The sequence below is a fragment of the Mycteria americana genome, chromosome 8 (assembly GCF_035582795.1).
Source record: "Mycteria americana isolate JAX WOST 10 ecotype Jacksonville Zoo and Gardens chromosome 8, USCA_MyAme_1.0, whole genome shotgun sequence".
NCBI classification, from domain to species: Eukaryota; Metazoa; Chordata; class Aves; order Ciconiiformes; family Ciconiidae; genus Mycteria; species Mycteria americana.
Genome location: NC_134372.1, coordinates 3697005 through 3716920, shown reverse-complemented (window position 1 = coordinate 3716920; position 19916 = coordinate 3697005).

Below are 19916 nucleotides of genomic sequence, written 5' to 3'. Positions count from 1 at the left end.
ACCTCTAGAGCGAAGAGGTGTTATCAAAGTGCTCCGCAGGCTTTGCACCGCAGCCCTGGCTTGCTGGGGCGTGCCTGGGCTAATCTTCCTTTTAACTCAATGATCATTGAGCAGTAAGAACAAGTGACTTGCCCAGAATGTAAGTCAAGGCACAAATTCACCAAATAGCGTTTTTATTGTATGTTGTACACAGGGAGAGAGTTAAAGAGCAAGGTGGCACTTAGGCTCACTGGAAACCCAATGCTTTTTTGTGGTTTATTATTCTAGTGATGTTTCCTGAAGGATCTGATGATTATTGCAATCTTCCTGCTTCTCGTTTTGTGGGCGATTTTGACAGGATCTGTAATTTTGGAAAGAAGGCTTTTCTTGGAAGGCAGGAGCACCTTAAAGTTGTAAGCGTGGTCTTCCTGATAGCACCTGGCAGACCCTCCGATACGTTATGAGCCAGCGCACCTCCGTGAGCTCGTCCTGACCCCCCCACTCTGACCTGCTTCGTTCCCCTTTCCGTGGCCGTTTTTCTTTACCTGCTCAGTGCGTTTCTAAAGCTGCCCGTAACAGAAACAACCCTCTAAAGAAAACGGTGCTTCTCTGGACAGACAGCTGTCATCGCATCCCTTAAACCATGTTTCCACCTGGGTTATGCTGACATGCCCAATCTATCATTATTTTGTTTACTCGGCAAACATTGAGCCGTCTTTCACGTGTATTGTCTTTGGTCTTAAGTGATCCTATCAAATTTTAAATGATCTGCGTCTATTACGGTTTTGGCAGCTTCTCTGCATTATCTACGGTGAGTCTATTAACCCTCTCTAAATGCAGCTGTTATCCTCTCTTAATTTCCTGAGTCAAACATCAGTACAAAATCACAGACCTGCATGAAGTTAAAAGCCAGAAAAATCAGTATTTTTTTCCGCATCGAAAGATATTAGGAGAGATTTGTATTGTATTTGCACTGACATTTACTTATACACTTCTGCATCAATGAGCTGTGCTAGTTTGCTTTTTTTTATGTATTGAAACAAAAAATGCTGCAGGCATTAATGCATTGAAAAAACCCTATTCCCTGACTTCTATTCTGCTTATCTTACTACTTTTTCAAACTGAAATCTTCCGAAGTAAACTCAAAATCCTGTCCCGCAAATAGCATATGCTACACCCAAATCTAATTTAATATGCACAAGTGAGCAGTTTTGTACATGCACATGAAGGAGCTGTGCTGAAGCCCCTTTGGAAACACCATGCTCCAAGGTAGAGAAGATAAAGGTTATATTTTCATGTTGTTTTCCTCAGCTACGTCTTCAGGAACTGCGAATCCAGCTACTTAAACATATAAGCCATCGCATTTTTCAGGCCATGTGTTCCGACGGAGATTTTCCAGGCGCAAATAAACGGCCGTTCCAGCTGGCCCCAGTGGGGATGTGGCTGACAGCTGGGCACTGCCCGTGGTACAAAATAACTCCAATTTTGGTATTTGAAGTTATACCTCTTTACCAGTACCTTATTTCATGTAGCTGTTGCTCAGAAAGCAGGCTTTCTACCGTACAGGTGGATAGTATGGCACAAGCTTGCGCTGACATCCAGGTAAGACAGGCACCGCCTGGGAGAAGAAAATGTTCTTGGCTCCATTTTACAGAGGAAGAACTGAGGCACAGAGTGAACAAATGCCTTATCTGAAAATACAGTAGAAGACTAGGGTAGAGCTGAAATTTGGCCTTGACAATTTAAAAGCAATACATAAATCTTAACTGCACATCTGTGTTTTCTCCAGCCTCTCTTGGGGTGTCAGAGTTGCTTTCCATAGTTTCACCATTGGCAATTGCAAAGTCATCCTGAAGTACTCGGTTTGGTGCAGTGTAGTTTAACTTTTCCCTCTGATTTTACACTGAGCATCTCACACGGAGGTCCCTTAACATCTGGGCTTCCAGCTGGAAGACTTTCACCTCGCTCCCCCTCTCCCACGCTTGCTGCTGAACCTGAATTGTTTTTATGATGAGATGACAACAGCCATGTCCATTTACAGTTAATTTGTTCTGACTACCAAGACACAGACCAAAGGTTTAGGTTTCCCACGCTGGAAATGCCCCTTGGTATCTTAAAATGTGCAATAATGTTCGGTTTCCTTGTAGCTAGCTTTTCTACTTAGAGCACAAGTGTAGGATTTCTTTTCAACAAGATATTTAGCACGTAACTCCCCTTTGTGTGCCCTTGTATTGAAAATCTCCTCAGCTAGTCACTAGATTAGGGAATATAGATGCCTACTCCTTCTAATCTTCCTCTTTCACTTGAGCTTTTGCTTTGCCCACATGCTTAATATTTTCCCAGTCTTTTAAATTTAAGAGTAAGAACAGATTCCTGGATATCCCTTATTTGTCTTTGGTTAAAACAGGACCGCATGAATAAAGAATCACATTTTATATTCTGAACGTAAGGGAAATCTGATAGTTCTTGCAAATTAAAACATGAAATTAAAATCAAATTTCAGTCTTTAATTAATCTGATAAACGGGAAACAACCGAGTTGATAAAGGGGAGCCAGATTGCTGCATGACATCAAGTTGCACAACTGCTGTGCTCCTACAGCTCTGTGCCTTTAGGTTGATCGAAGGAACCCTGTCCCCCACACCACCGGCATTGCGAGGTGAAACATCGCCGTGCTAATGCAAATGTGAGTGGCTGCTTATTAGAATTTGAGTTTTAAAATCTGCTTGATTCCCTTTGTCTCTTCTCCTGTACGAGTACAGCTGCCGGTGCTGCGTCGCTTGCCAGGTGGTGAGCTGCTTTGCAGGTTCTCCCCTCTGAAGGCAGCTAAAAATATCGCCGAGCCTTGCAGGATCAAACCTGGAGATTTGCTAAGTTGTCAAAGCCAGCCAATGCTGCAGAGCACAGCGGCACTGAGTACGCCTAAATCCTCAAAGCAGAAGTTGCCTTTGGAAGTTCACCGGCAGATGTAACAAAAAAATCCATAGTTTCTTGGGGTAACTCGTGAAGCCGTGGATATTCACGCCGGCGTGGATGTGTTAGTGAGGTGTTGAGCACCTGTGTGCGTTGATCTAGGATACGTTATACGGCCTTTGCAAAAGCTGAGTGGCTCGTGCATTCCTCCCAGGTCGATCACGGCGGTGATTATTCTTGTTCAGATACTCTCAAAAGAATATGATTTCCAGGTGGAAGACCAAGAGGTGCTTTTGTCAGCCGTTCTTACGCACCCTGGTACAGCAATGGGGTACTCCAAAGCAGGAGCCGGAGCAAGAACACAGACTTTGGTCTGATCTGCAGCCCAGGGAGGAGTGGCACTAATTTCTTACCTTCAGGGCAGCCTTGGGACAAAAAGGATTTCCAATGAGAAAGGCCAAGCCACCGCTGATGTAAGACTGCGTAATTCTCTACATTTTGACATTTGCACACACAGATACCACTGTCAAAAACCGAAGCCATCGTACAAGTTTTTCTTCTCCGAGGTCAGATTCGGGAATCTCAAATCTCGGGGAAGACGGGAGTTCACTATTCCATAAAGAAAAGGCTCGCTGCCCAAAATTTCACACCCACTTTCAAAATAATTGTTCTTTCTGACGTGCAATATGCACGTTTCCCCTTTGCCCGCTCGGTTGCTGACCTGATCCTCGATGCACAGGTAGAAACGCACACCCGTACCTTTATACGCAGTCGTTGTTGTTGTATTTTACTGCGTGCGTGGGGACACTGATTACTAACCCTGAACCGTGCCACATGCTGATAGCTGTTTTGGGCAAGCTACTCCCGCTGCGTTAATGTGTTCGCTACCTCCCAACTAAGATTCATCCTTAAGGATTCAAATGACTTTATCCATCAGCTCCAGGAAGAAATAAGGCAGGATAAAATGGCCTTTTGTCGGATTATTACTCAGTATCTTGAGCAATTTGAGCGCTTTTCTCAGTGGAATTAGGTGAAGGAAAGTGGAAAGGAACTGGATGGCTGTATTTCTGTGGGAAAACACACAGTCCATTTTCTTTACATTATCTCCTCTGAGGTCATGAAAGGATGATGAAATAGGTCCTACGGGTTGTGTTTGAAGTAATTATGTTCCCAGGTTATTTAGGGAGTGGGGTCTCCTTTTTACTTACAGCTCTGCTATTTAGAATTAAATAAATAATTTGCTTTAATAGTTAGTCTCCAATCAGGCTATGAATTACGTTTGCCGTGCATAATGAGAAAATTGCACTGTGCAATTTTAATGTGTACGTTAGCTTATTTATCGTTGGACTAGGTTTATGTTTAAAGAGATGGGTAATCATCTAAAAATGTGTTAAAATGATATTTGAATTTTTTTTGACAGCTTAGCAACTAAAACAAGACTCCAACCCCCGTCTCCCTCTGATAAGTAGAGGTGATCTGTAGTGGTTTGAGGGGCATGGGGATGGTGCTGGTATTGTTTGACTATTGATTATCTGCTCAGTTTAACCCTGCGTGTTTTAGTATGGCTCAGTGCATGATGATAAAACTGAAGGGATAGGGAATAATATATAAAACCAGGTTTTAGTAATAATGCCCGGTGTGGAGAGAAGTTAATGCACCACCAGGGCACTGAGGCAGTCTGAGCAGGGAAGCTGGGAGAGACTTAATTGCTTTCATGGGCGCAGCCCCTGCTGCACGCCAGCGAAGCCCGTCCTGGAACTGGCACTGGGGAAAGTGAGAGAAGGAAGGAGGGTGGAGAACAATAAAAAGAAAGAAAAAAAAAAAAAAGAGAGGGTGGAAACCCACGAGGCAACGGAGGATGCTGTGCGCAGCGTCAGAGCTGCACTCGGTAAAGGATTGGGCTGAGAATACCAGACTAGAAGAACTGGGAATTTGTGTCACTTTAATATAGCTGTATTCATTTCCTTGGGCTGGTGATAATTCACTACATGTGACATATTCGGCGGTGATAGGGCAAGTATCTTTGGGAGCTATGGCTGCGACGCTGCAGCCAGCTGCAGCTGTATATATCACAGCTGGGATAAGGCATTTCCCCGGGCTCGCCGGGCGGCTGGGGCGAGCCAGCTCGCGCAGCTCTGTCCTCCCACCAGCCCGTGGTTCTTACGCGCAGGATCAGCTCCCAGCGAGTCACCTTCCATCAGGCCCTAGCCAACACGTTAAGGGAAACCTTAAAGAATGAATGAATATCTTAATTAGGAATTTTAATCAGTTCAGGAGGAAAATAAATCCATTCCTTCCCTCCCAACCCTAGCATGATACTGAGAAAGGAGGGGTTTGGGTAGGCCTCAGCCTCCAGAACTATGAAGTCAGCAAAAGGCAAAAATATTAAGGAAGGAACCTTTTCCGCTACGTGTAGTTTCCCCCCATCATTGAGCACACACTGCCAGGCGAGGAGAAACCCCTCCTGCTGCCCCCTGTGCAGCCAGGGGAACATCTCCTTGGATCATTTCACATAAAAAGCTTTAAAAAAAAAAAAATAAAAATCCATGATTCCCTTTATTAAACTGCTTCTTACTGTGGACCGCTCTAACTTGGGGAATATGGGCTGCTTTTCCTCTAAGCCTTTGGCTCCCGGGCTTGAGGGAGAGGGGTTTAGGTCTCCTTTCCTCCTCCTCCAACAGCCGTACGGGCAGCAGTGCTGCAGCCTAGCTCACGTCCTGGGTAAGTTTTATTTCCAAAAGGGAAGAAAGCATTACAGTTTAACATCCCCCGGAAAGAAATCAGAAGATGCAAATCTAATACGGAACCACGCTTTCGCTTTGAAAATCTCCCATCTCTCGTGTATTTGGATAAACGCAGACCTTGCGTGTGCACTAAGAAGGGCTTTATTAGCCTAATGGAAATGGCTTATGATGTCTTAAAAGGTCTGAATCAGTGGGGCCAGCAGCAACCCAATAGGGCATCACAGAAATTTCTTTTAAGCCCTCACAGAACTCTGTGGAGAAGCTGATCCGTTCGCTGGGGTGGGGGCTCTGCCCATCCCATCCGATTCTGATACAAGGATATAATTTTCTGTGCAGCTCTGCATTACAGGCCAAAAGCTGCTATTTTCTATCCACTGAACTGTTCTTTAAAATTTGTCACAGAGGTTAATAATTGTACCTCTGGGGATCTAAGGTTAGGGATGTGATTCTTCTGTCGGTACAATAGACTCTGCTTAAATTCATGGATTTAGCTCTGCATTAGGATCAGCAGAGAATATTCCCAAGTGCATAATGAACAAAACCTGTCAATAGAGATCAATATAATTTTCAACTTATGAAAGACAACTATTTCGCCTTCATGTGCTTTGTACAGCTGTCACTGCTATGCACAGTGAATTTAGATCTTTTTTCATTTTACTAATTTTTTTTTTTCTAGCATAGCAAAACAAAGCAAAAACTTGGTTGTTTAACCATGGAAAGTTCAGCAAGAGCGTGTCGACTCTGAGATAGTGAACATTATGTTAAACTAGCGTGTGTAAGCAGGCGTAAGCGTTTCCATATGCTTGCTATGCTTCTATAGCTATGGCAAATGGAATGGAGAGAAAGAGGTGGTCATTTTCCAGGATACACTTAGTTTCACTGTTTTCCTCCTATAAAACTACTGGATTGTTAAATGACTCTGCCCGGGATTTTTCCCCATCTAAGCTGATTTAAGCTCACCTGCTGCAAGCTGGGACCTGATGCACCATGGTGCTCATCAGGTTCTGCTCATCCTGGGGCTTAGCAGGGAGGAAAGATCAGGTGGGCATGGAGGTTTCCTTATCACAGAAGGTTTTACTCCTTCTGTGTTTACCAAAGCCTCTGTTTACCTGCACGCAGATTGCATGTACCTGGAGTTGCATGTTTGTCCATACAGGCTCTGCAGAGGGACCTGGACAGGCTGGGTCGATGGGCCGAGGTCAATTGTATGAGGTTCAACAAGGCCCAGTGCTGGGTCCTCCACTTGGGCCACAACAACCCCATGCAATGCTACAGGCTTGGGGCAGAGTGGCTGGAAAGCTGCCAGGCAGAAAAGGACCTGGGGGTGTTGGTCGACAGCCGGCTGAATATGAGCCAGCAGGGTGCCCAGGTGGCCAAGAAGGCCAACAGCATCCTGGCTTGTATCAGAAACAGTGTGGCCAGCAGGAGTAGGGCAGTGATCGTGCCCCTGTACTCGGCACTGGTGAGGCCGCACCTCGAATGCTGTGTTCAGTGTTGGGCCCCTCACTCCCAGAGAGACATTGAGGGGCTGGAGCGTGTCCAGAGAAGGGCAACGGAGCTGGGGAAGGGTCTGGAGCACAAGGCTGATGGGGAGCGGCTGAGGGACCTGGGGTTGTTCAGCCTGGAGAAAAGGAGGCTGAGGGGAGACCTCATCGCTCTCTACAGCTGCCTGAAAGGAGGGTGTAGAGAGGTGGGGGTCGGTCTCTTCTCCCAGGTAACAAGTGATAGGAAAAGAGGAAATGGCCTCAGGTTGCGCCAGGGGAGGTTTACATTGGCTATTAGGAACAATGTCTTCACCGAAAGGGTTGTCCAGCACTGGAACAGGCTGCCCAGGGAAGTGGTGGAGTCCCCATCCCTGGAGGTATTTAAAAGCCGTTTGGATGAGGTGCTTAGGGACATGGTGTAGTGGTGGGCTTGGTAGTGTTAGGTTTACGGTTGGACTTGATGATCTTAAAGGTCTTTTCCAACCTAAACGATTTTATTATTTTATACATGAAGACAAAATATTAATTTAGTTTTCTCATCCTTAGAGCATTACTGATTTATTGCATTTGTGAAACATCTTAACATCGACTATCTGGGGCTGTGCTGACTGCTCAAGGTGAGAAGCTATGGCGTGTCTGGTGGAGAGCTGTATGGCTGAGAATTTAGAAGGGCTGGGAAAAACAATATAATGGGGACAAGGAGGTCAGAGGCTTTCTTGGCAAACTTAGAATGAACTATTAAGACCACAACTAATTGCTAGGACTAATAGTAGGGTATTAAGGGGGCCTTGGCAATCTCTGCCTTTGAGCGTATATGGTGATCGGGCTCCAAAAATGGGCTTCCATGGACTTACGGAAGCAGAGAGGCGATGGAGCAGAATTTCCTTGGGTGTGTTACGAACATGGAAATGTGCCACTGTCCTACTTCACATGCCTCTGAGCTGTCCAGCAGCCTGGAACAGGAGGAAAATTATTCCTGTGTCTGCCAAAATGGTGGAGGAGCGAAAGCAAAGGTCATGTACGCTAATGTCATGATCTGGCTCATTGAACATTTCTATTCATGTCTCCTGTAAGGGACTGAGGACATGAACTAAATGCATTCTACTGATACAAGAGGTTTCAGCTTGTGTCTGGAAAGGTGACCCTTTGGATCCAGGGGCTTGGCTATGAAGAATTGTTTGTTGGTCCAGCGTTATCTGTATTTTCAGTGCTGCAGAGATGCAGGATGCTATGAATATAAATCTTCACTAAAAAGAAATAAGAAAAACAAGAGCAGCAGAACAGCAAACCTAGTAAAACCCAACTGTCAGTCTTAACACTAGAATGTGTATGTACAGTCTGCTCTTCTTTATTAAAACTATCTGAAATTTAGCATTTCTGTTCTGTGGAAGACTGACAATTCAAAATTCAATGACAAATTACAAATTGCAACTCTAATTGAAAAAAATATTTTCATGCAACCAAAATATTTTTTGTCAATAAAGTTAAAATGTTTCATTTTTATTTTGGTGTTTTAGTAATACATATTTTTGTTTTACCTGGAATTCCAACTTATTGCTCTGAGACACACATTTTAAATAGTAGTCTGCTTGGAACTGGTGATCTAATAACAACTTGCTTAATAATTTTTAATTGGTATTCTAATTAATTGCTTTTCTCATTGGTATTCTAATTAGATCAGCAATTGGTGCTTGGTTTTCATGTGTGATTGGTATTCAGAGTGTCCTTTGTAGCTGATCCCTCATGCTGTTAGGGCAGAAGAGAGGGACTGTGGTTTCGGGGTTTGTTCCTGTTTAGCTGCTGTGGTTAACCAATGAAGAGAGCAGAAACAAAGTCCCAGGCTCTTTTTTTACATTTATTTTAACTTTATTTCTTCTTCTCTACTCTGCATTTGTTCTCACAGAATGATATTAGAAGAGGGACTATGCTCCAAATGGCACCTAGAAACCAGTAGCCTCTACCAAAAAGTTGCCCAGAGTGCAGTTTATTCACTTTTTGCTATCTAGCTCAAGACATTAAAACAAAATATAAACACCCCCTCCCAATAATACTTGAATAACCCCTTGAATTCATTGCTGCTACTTTTTATTTGATGCACAAAATTATATTCTATAAAATACCAGAAGCATCTCAGCGCTTTGAGGACAGAAAGCGTGCTTACTGAAATATTTTATTCTGTGCCCGGTTTCAAGCCTTTGTAATAAAATGAAACAGGACCTGGCTATGAAGTGAACCTTAATTCAAGCAGACACATTTTACTCTCGAGGGGGACACGCTTTCCTGATCGCTATGCGTGTTGTTTTAGCCTTTAATACCGGGTTTTTGCTTCAGTGGTAGACATCCAACTTTGAGAGGAACGTGAGGGAAGTTCCCTCCTGGTGGGTATCGTCTGGCAAAGACCGGCTGTGGTGCACGGTTCCTGGCTTGTCTCATTCAGGGAAAAAATGCCTTTGAGGAGGAGACCTCTGAGATAGTCTGTGGCAATGGCAGATGCCAGTGGAGCTGGAGAAGGTGCTGTGATGGTGCGGTGCCTAAAATCTTTGCCAAAGGCAACTTGCAGCACTTTTGTTTGTTTTGATGAACGTAATGAACTTTAAAATGCAAGTTTAGAAAGCGCATATCATATAAGTAGCATTTTCTTACCTGTTTCTGCAACAGATATGGATGAATTCCAACCGAGTGGATACAGACGACAGACAAATTCTTCATGTTGCAACTGCAGGGGCAGATTTTGGTCAGGATTACATCTGTGTAACCCCAGTAGTGCTCTGCTGATGTCAGTGAGGGGGGGAGTTCACCTGCAGCATCTCTCTCACTGGCAATGAGCTGAATGCCAAGAATAACTACGCTGTATTTTTGAATTCCAGGTTGAGGTTACGGGCTGCTCAGGTTGCAGGTTTTTCATAAGGTCTTGCCATGCAATTCCTGAAAGACAGTAAATATGCGATAGCGCGCAGTGCTATAGATACATATAAATATGCGATATGCTATATAAATATGCGTATATAAATGCGTATGTAAATATGCATATGCATATATATGCGTATATATGCGTAAATATGCGTATATAAATATGCATATATAAATATGGTATATAAATACGCGATAGCGCGCAGTGCAGTTCTTTAGAGCAACGCCTCAGACTTGCAGTACCCTTTTAGAGGTGGTGTTTCGCATCTTCCTTTTTCTCACACTGGAGTCAGTAAAGAATTGTAAACTTCCCCAACTGTGTGAAATACAGAATCACAGAATCGTAGAGGTTGGAAAAGACCTTTAAGATCATAGAGTCCAACCGTAAACCTAACACTGCCAAGCCCACCACTACACCATGTCCCTAAGCACCTCATCCAAACGGCTTTTAAATACCTCCAGGGATGGGGACTCAACCACTGCCCTGGGCAGCCTGTTCCAATGCTTGATGACCCTTTCAGTGAAGTAAAATTTCCTCATATCCAGTCTAAACCTCCCCTGGCGCAACTTGAGGCCATTTCCTCTCGTCCCATCACTTGTTACTTGGGAGAAGAGACCGACCCCACCTCTCTACCCCCTCCTTTCAGGCAGCTGTAGAGAGCGATGAGGTCTCCCCTCAGCCTCCTTTTCTCCAGGCTGAACAACCCCAGGTCCCTCAGCCGCTCCTCATAAGACTTCTGAGGACAACACATAAACATAAAAATGTGTGTGTTTATGAATTTTTATGGATTTGTGAAAAACCGGTCAGAGATGAAAATGGTATTTATTCTTCTGCAAAGCAGCCCTATGTGATGGAGCCAGGAGATCCTGCGACCATTAGTAGTGTCGGCATACCCACACCGCAAACGTACAGAGTTGCTAAGCAACATCCAGAAATGCATTCATGTCTTGGCCCATGGGCATCGATCCTGCAAAATTTTTCCTGTGTACCCAAGCAGTTCAATTAGATTCCACCAGTCTATCCACGTAATGCCAGACATCAGCCCATTTGCAGAAGCAGGGCCCTGTCTTCTGGGCTAACCAGTGCTTCAGGGATAGGTGATGGGTGTTGCAGCCCATGTCCCCTGAGATGTTGTCCGGCTGTCCCCATGGTGCTCCTAAGGCACAGTTGCCCTCATTCTCCCTAAAATCCTGTCGTCAACGAATGCTGTTAAGTGGCTCATTGGTTTTTGGTGTCCTCAGCTTGAGGGTAAAACGAGGGGTGCAGAAGTAGGGGAAACCCAATTACATTTCAGTGATAGGTTCAGAGGTTCCCGACATAATCAATTTGTCCTCTGTGATCTTTGGCTGAAAATTACTGACTAAATGTCAGTCTGTATCATCCTCTGCAGATCTTTGCAAATGCATGAATGTTACTCTTTAATCAGTTGCTTATTCTGAACTCTATTATAAGTTTCTATTTTTAAGGCTATTGAAATCAAACTAGATTAGCTAAAATTTAGACTACTGAGACAGCTAAAAGAACATTTTATTATCAGTTATTACTGTAGCACTGAGCTTTTAAGATTCAATTATTGTTTTACTTTGCTGCTGACAGCTCCTACACCCTTCACCCATTCTCATTTAACTTCTCACCAGCCCCTTTTGGTTTCCTTGTCTGTCATGTATTAGTTCATAAATACTGAGAAGAAGAGCTTTCTTTCAGCAGATAGACAATAGGTGGAAGGAAACCCTTGGGAATCTATCAAGTTAAAACCACAGACATGTAAGTGAATTATTAGCATTTTGAGTACATACTTGGAAGGATAGACATTGGCACATTAACAATTTATTAATTAATGCAGGCAAAGAATATAGGTTGGAAAGGACTTCTGTGAAAATCCTAAGCTTGATTTACTACATTTTCTACCTAGCTCTTGGTCAAATCTCATAGCAGCTATGAAACCAAAACTCCTGGTAGAGTCAATAACGTGTCTATGTCTGCATCAAGCACAGGATCATGCCTTTAGCGCAGCAGCCCCGCACCCGAATGCTGTTACTGACTTGCCTGGGGCTCCCTGACCTTCCCTGAAGCTCTGCACTGTGAAGGATAAATAGCTGGGTGTATTTAAACCAACTGAAAGAGAGGAAATTCATAACATAGTTTGTTCCACATTCTGCCTAGTTTGTTTGGCAATAATCAGGGCTACAAAAGTTTTATACCAGCTATTCTGGTAACCGTACTTTTTACGTAAGTAAGGAACAAAGAGATCAAGGTCCAGAGGGTATTCAAATCTGCTTGACCTCATCCCTTAACTGTGCCAGGATTCACGCTGGGCTGCAGCAAGTACAAGAAAGGGAAGCACAGCCCATGATAACTATCACAGAAAATTCTCCAGGAGCTCCTGGTAGCCAATTCATCATAATGGGTGAGTTTCACCCCGGTACTGAGTGTCACTACAAGCCCTATTCATCATTTATGTCCCAAAACGCTGTATTTGGAGGAGGTAAGTGGTGCGTAGGCATTTTGCTGGCTTGCTGCTCAGGGTGAATTTTGACCTACATGCTCAGACTTACTCTAAGTGAGCAGAGTAGAAAGTGAATGTATCTAGCCCTGAGAAAGAAGCTCTCCTTCTCATGATAAGAGTTTCAGAGGTGACAGTTCAAAATGATGAACGGTGCGTACTGCAAACAACTGAAGATTAATTAAAAAGAGAGAGTTAACATTCTGCACTATTTCATAATGCTGACATTCTCCTTGAAATATATACAACATCTGCGTGCTGAAGTTCAGCCAGACGCAAGACATCAATAAATACTCTGCTTTGAAAAATGTAACTTCTTGATAAATATTGCATTAAAGGAGATGATGCCAGTGTCTGCTCGGTGTCGGTTGGGTAGCCTGGCAAGACAGTATTGAAATTATGTGCTGCACTCTCTGCATGTGTTGCATCAATTAGGGCCCAACCCGTCTCCTGCTGAAGTCACCATTTTGTTATTACAGTGGCTGGAGTACCCTTTGCTTTATACCGTCTCCTTCTGGACGGTTCCAATTCTGAAAGGAGCCCAGAACAGCCTTCTAGAAAAGACCGCTTTCTTGCCAATTCTGCAAGCGTTATTTCCATCGATATCAAACTAATTAAAACCTTGGTGATCAATAGTCTAGCCTTTGTATTAGTTTCTCTTATCTATTTAAACAAGCTTGCTCTGACTTTTCCTTTTCCCCAGGGGGTCTTAATTAAAGATTAACTAATCACCTGGAATTGAAGAAGAGTAACTGAGCCAAAGTAAAAATATGAACTCGCAGAAACCCTAATGCAGGCTTGGGAAAATTATTGGGGTGTTGGGGTTTTTTTTGACCACTTACAAAACAGCTCTTCTTCATCTCCTCTTCATGGTGCCCCGTAGAGAGAGAAGCTCGTCGGTGCTGCGAGAGAGGCCGCTCCTGTGTGTTTCTTCTGATGCAAATAATGGCATCGAGAGTGCTTTGCCTACCAGTATTCATACCAGGAAAATACTTTGCTGTTTATTTCAGTGAATTGGGTCTCTGAACGTAGGAAGTGATTTGTTTTGATTTAACAAGGTTGTCTAAAATGTAACAAATTCAAGTGTATCCATAGCGCCTGTCAGAATTACGCAGCCACGGGAAAAAGAATCAAAAACACTGAGTTGAGTGTGGGAAGAAAGCAAAGATGGGGAGATTGTGAGAGGAGAGCTGCAGGCGTAGATTGCAGATTATGAGAGAAGTGTGTCCTGCCAAGGGACTGCTAAATTATCGTTAGTGTTAATTAGCGAATAGGAAACATGCATGTTTGTTTTTGCTGAAGTTTCTTAGCCTGACTCAGCAACACTTCCAAAGGTTTTTGAAAACTAGAAAAAAACTCTCTGTATCTGTTGGACAACCTCAAGGCAAAGGCCAGTGCTTCAAAACTGCCAACCAATAAAAGTTATTTGGGATTTGAACCTAATTCCAAATTTTTCCCATAGTCTTGGTGGTGTCTCATGCCGCACAGATATGAGAGGTTTAAGCTGTAATGAGCATGAAGAAGAGTTGGACTCTTTTATGGTTGGACTCGATGATCTTAAAGGTCTTTTCCAACCTATACGATTCTGTGATTCTGAGTCTTCCCGAGGCTGGAAGCTGTTCTCTTGGAGCCATGCAAGATCTTGGTGGTTTCCCAAACCCTGACTTAGACCTTGAACTTCTGGAGACCTCTGCCCTGCAGAACAGCCACCACCTTTATAAAGGGGTGCACAGCCATCCCCAGCTGAGGCCAGTGCAGGCAGGAGATGGGCCAAATCTGCATCTCGGTTTCACCTCGCCCCAGCGTGAAGAGCTGATCTATGCAAAAGCTCTTATTTATCCCTTTATTTGAAGAATCGGATCACTTGGCAGTTGATAACGTTTCTCTCTTCAGCTATACAGATACAGTGCCAAAAGTGAAGCTTCTCCTCCTCCTGCTCCTTTTTTAACCTGTTTTTTTTTTTTCACTTCTTTGGCTGAAAGCAGCAAATGGATAAATGTGTTGACAAGCAGTAGCTCAGCAGAGAACAAAAGTGGGAAAGAACAGCTTGAAAGAGGTAATCTTCTCCTGCGTGAGAAGCAAATGCACATGGGACTGAGAGATGAGCAGGTAATAAAGGTACTTTTGCCTTTAATGCATCCAGCTCCTGGTATGCAAGCAGAAATAGAATGAGAGAGAAGCTGTTTGTTACCCGGACAGAACAAACGTCTGGCAGCGTGGGCGACATACATGCATACATGCCATGGAGTTACTGCTTTCTCTGTATCAAGCCCATTCAGACTTATCAACAACAGGAGATAGATGGAAGTCTTGGTTTTTTTTCCTTTTTTTAGTAGGTATATACAACTGAAAAATTTGCAGTAAAACTTGCAGCAATAAAGCAGAGAGAAGATGCAGACACTCAACAGAGTGACTCCATGAGGAAATAATGGGAGGGGTCACACCACTGAGTGGGATTTTCCACCCACGCTATTTTTGTTGTTTTTCTCATAATTGGTAGTTTTTGTTCTTTGAGATGGACCTTTGGGATATACAGATTGCATTAATCCGCCATCATCATCCATAGCTTCTCTGCTATCTGCTCCTTCTCTTTCACCCTCCTTCCCTCTCCACTTCTCCTTCACCCTTAGGAAAAAGAGGTAGAAATTGTGTTTTACACAGATTTCTGCTTCAATTTGTGCTGAGGTTGTGTCCTGCTTAGACTAGAACATGGTTCCAGTTATGGTTGTGGGTGCAAGTAGAAATGAATACTAGTAGCCAAGCAACCCCAAAATCTCTGGGAGAAATACCAGGTGGAATATCGACATTAAAATAATAATTCATGTTAGATGTCTCTGCCCACTGTGGGTTGTGCCAACACGCAAGCCAAACGTATTTGGAAGTGGCAAGGTCTAGGTCTAGTCCTGTATACCTCTGCGTGGTCTCTAAATCCAAATGCTTTTCTCATCCATACCTGTCTTGCTGTAATTAGACACGTTTCTCTTATTCGGAGTAGACAAATGGTAGGATGGTTTTTTTTTCCTGTTGAATCACATTTATGAAAACTCATGCTTGCTTTCTAGCTGACTGGGCCATGGTTAATAGTGCTTGTTTGGACTCTGAGCAGAAGGATATTCAGCTTGAACCCTTCTCAAACGGGAAGGTAACTTGCAAAAAAAGAAAGCTCAGCTGAGCGGTGTTTCCTAGACCCAGGGATTACCAAGATGGTCTGTTCCCAGCACTAACTGACCTTGTCACCCACTGTACCTCCATGCCAATTAAATGTTCTGCAGCTTTCTGGGCTGGTAAGAAAACCATTCTCACACATTACTGTTTTCTCCTCTATTTCATTTTGTTTCTAAAGAGATTAAATTTTCTTCTCTAATATTTCCAGTTTCCATTGGAAAGAAATGTCTCCCTCAGACAACCTATAAACATAAATAACAATGCACAGAGACTGGAAATATATATAGAAATTCTAAGATGTACATGCAGAATGTGTAACAAAATAGATTTAAAAAAACCCCATAAAACATAGTGTAATCTCACTATTGATTTAGAATTACGCCACTCCTTCTCCAAAACCAACCAGGCAAAGTTTACGTTTACAAATCTAATAAACGTCCATGCAAATGTGTAATTGCTTATAGACTTACCCGTTTTGTGTCTGCAGCTTCCTTTCCATAGCACAAAAGTAGCAGATGGGTGTAATGGGTGCTCTCCGTTGGCATTGAGCTGTTGTGAAAAACAAGTCGACCAAGATTTTGCCGTTAATAAGACTCAATACACAGTGGCTTAAGACTGTGATTCAGACTAGATTTGGATAAACAGTTTGTGCTGTTATGGGTACATATTTCCAAAGGGTTTTAGCTGTCCTTCTGAAAAGGTGAAGAGTAGTCTGAAGGTGGCCAGGGGAGAAGAAAGCTGCGTCTCAGCCGGTAGCAGAGCAGATGGACACCCGTGTTGTTTCCATCTCCTGTTTGTTCAGGTCTTCGTTATCTCTTGAAGGGTTCTGCTACACGGGAGAGCCCAGCCTACAGCCTGTGTGTGAATGATTAACTCCACGTGATTTTGAGGGGAATTCAGCCATCTAAAAGTTTTCTGAAGGTTTAGGTATCTCTTACCCTTGCACCAAATGGAAGTGTGGCCTAGGAGGTCAGAGTGGATGAAGGCAGGCATTCAGCTTGTCCCACTATGATTTTCTCCTACTCACCCTATTTTGGAAAAGGCTGCAGAGTGTCTTGTTCAGAAGGCCCTTGCAAAGCTTGTGTGCTCTTTGAGCCTTCAAAATAGCACGTAAGTAGAACTTAAATAGTTAACAGACGTTGGCCCAAGGGGGAATGTCACACCAGTAGCATTCAAATCTCCCTACCTTCCTGGCTGGGCCTTTAGCTTTTATTCTGCTTAATAGCATTGGTGAAAAGCCAAAGAAATGATAAAAAAATCTAACTGGGTACAGAATCAGCAAAAACTCACAGTAATGGATATAAGACTTCTTTTCCCCCCTCCAGACCTTGCACATAAAAGAAACATCAGCAGTTTGCCTATGCTGAGGTCCAGAACCGAGCAGTGTGCCCGAAGAGGTAGATGAGTTATCGCTTCCGCACTATTACAATATTGATACGGGTTGTCACAGTGAGAATTATTTATTTAAGGAGATTGAAATGAAAAAAAAAAGTGTGTAGCAAACTGATTTTTTTTTTTTTTTTAAAAATGTTTAGTAGGATGGTGGACTTAAGCCCTTAGTAATTTGCAGTGGCTTAAATCTTTTCCCTACTACACAGCAAAGCAAAGCTCTTGGCTATGTATAAAATTGGACAGCTGCTCTCGAGCCCATATACATTGACAGCAGATCTGTCTGTTACAGGTAGCTTCTCTGTTAGGAACTGATACACATCTTAAACTGATAGGGAGAGGTTAAACCAGCAAATTTTGTAGAAAGGATTTAACGAAAATCTTGAATGAAATCTGGAAATAATAAAAAAGTATTTATAAGCTTAAACAGGATCCTGTGAAAAGGTGATAAGTATTGTGCAGTTCCTGCTAGATTGAGGGGTGTTTTTGTGCTGGCTTAGAAAGAGATAGTATTCATCTTTATTTGTGCTACAGCTTTGATAGAATGGGCTTAAAAGGTAAGATATGTATGAGCTGTACTCAGTCTCCAGTAGCAATGACAGTTTGATTTTATCACTGCCAAATGCAATATGCAGCCTTGTGTTCAGTAACCCTCCAGAAATCGAGATGCATTTTAAATGCAGGTGTAAAGGATTTTTTTTTTTTTTATATTATTTTCATAAGAAGCAGCAAAGAGCCTGGTAAATGCTGTGCCTCTTACAGAACTTGATCATTACCTGGTGGTGCAGCTGCAGGTGGGATTCGTGTTTCTCTCTCTCTCTGAGTTTGGGAGACGCAGAAATGTGGCTTCTAGTCAGTGGGCTATGGTAGCTAAAATCTAACTTAGTGGAGCGTGTATCCTTGGATTACTGTTGTACAGCCTTTTGGTTATATCAGAACAGCTGGCATACCGATAACAGTCACTGTCATGCGTTTGAATGGGGTTATTGAATTGGTGCAAGCTACTGTAAATTGAAGGGAGCACAGTTTTTCAGAGATCCTAAGAGGGAAGGGAATAGCTAGGCTGAACCTTCTTGCTGTACGAACACGTGCACGGACCTTTTGGGAGGTAATAAATATGTTCCCATCCAGTTCCCTTAAAACTAAAATCTTCGTCTTGCCAGCTTTGAAATAGGTAAAGGGACCGCGTGCTCCTGAGACAGAGACGTTAGCAATTGCCAAGAGAACTGCTCTGAGATAAAGCATGTGGCTGTTTTTGAAACCGAACGTTGGAAATGAAGCAATTTGGATTCTATTCTTGACTCTGGCCCAAACATTCAATTATAGAAAAGTTATTGGAAACCCAGTAAAATTTCCTTTATTTCGGTTTCATGATACATAAAATGGGAATAAGTGCACGGGTTCTTTGATACTATGTTAAATAGTAAGTGACAACGTTATCATAGTTAGTCATTGATATTTGTGAATCGTGTGGAAATCTTTGAATACGTAGCGGTGTTTTTGCTAGGTAATGTTGATGTTGTAAAGCATAAATAAATGAAGAAATAAATAAAAGGAAATAACAGCTTTGTAAGATGTTGCTGATATTTGCTTCCCATAGATATTTTAGGTAGTACAGCTCAGAGTTTGGATTTCTGGGAGTAAATACAGCCTAGCTCTGCAGCACCTCATTTGTGTGGGTATTTTTTGGGAAACAAACAAGATTTTGAATATACCCTGATAAAAATGGAAACTGCTGTATCACAAATATCTCCAGCAAGACAACCACCATATGGAAGCGCATATATACACAATCTTGCAAAAGGAAATCATTATCAACCCCCCATTGTTTTAATGAATTATGAATGGCAGGTGGTGTAATATTTTACATATTGCAGTAACATGAGAAAATTATGTTTCACAACTTTTGCTACCAGGAAAGTACGTTACATGCTTGAGTGAGTGGGAGGTTTTCTTTAGGAAAGGCCACATGTGGGGTAGGTAGTCCATGCAGGAGTGTCTGTTGAACTATCATTATATGCCTTTAGAGCAGAGTATGGTTTAGGCAGAGAAACGTATTTAGTGTCAAGGTCAAGAAAATCCTGTTTAAATTGGTTATGGTTAAATACTACTGAAATGGGTAGAAAGAACTTGAATTGAAGGAGCCCGTAGAGATCACTTGCTGTCAGCTTTAGAGAGACATGCTTTCTGGCGATCTAGTTAAACAGAGTCAAACAATTTGTCTTTGTGAGTACGATTGCTCTTGGTGAATCTTCCTTCAAAAAAATTGCAACCTTTTCCCCCAACCTTTTTGGCCTTTTCATTCCCTCACATCTTGGGGTGATGCTGATGGTGAATCCATGGAGTTTGCCTTTTTCCCTCTCCCTTCTGGGTGGTTGCGTATGGTGAACGTAAGATCGGGATCCCCGTAGCTGACTCCGCACCCTGCTTCCTCTGCCCCCCTTCACCTCACTTCTAGATTTTACTCTTTTGGGGGAATCTCATTTGCAAAAATATGCTTTTCTTATGAAACATTATTTGCAGGCCTGCTATTAAACTCTCACTGCATTTATATTTTTTGACAGTGTGCACCAAATTGCTCATAATTCCATTATGCTCTGTATATCACCGAGTTGGGAGAGTAATTCTGGCATATGCTAATGCCCCTTGGTTTACACACATAAAATGCTATTCTGGTAACAAAGTAGTGAGTATGTTTTATAATGGGATATATATCATTATAAATGGAACACTGGTTTTACAAAATATTTTAAGAGGAAGGTAAATTAGATCATGAAAAGTGCATAAGAGCTATAAATTATACAGTAGCCTAAAGAATTATTATAAAGA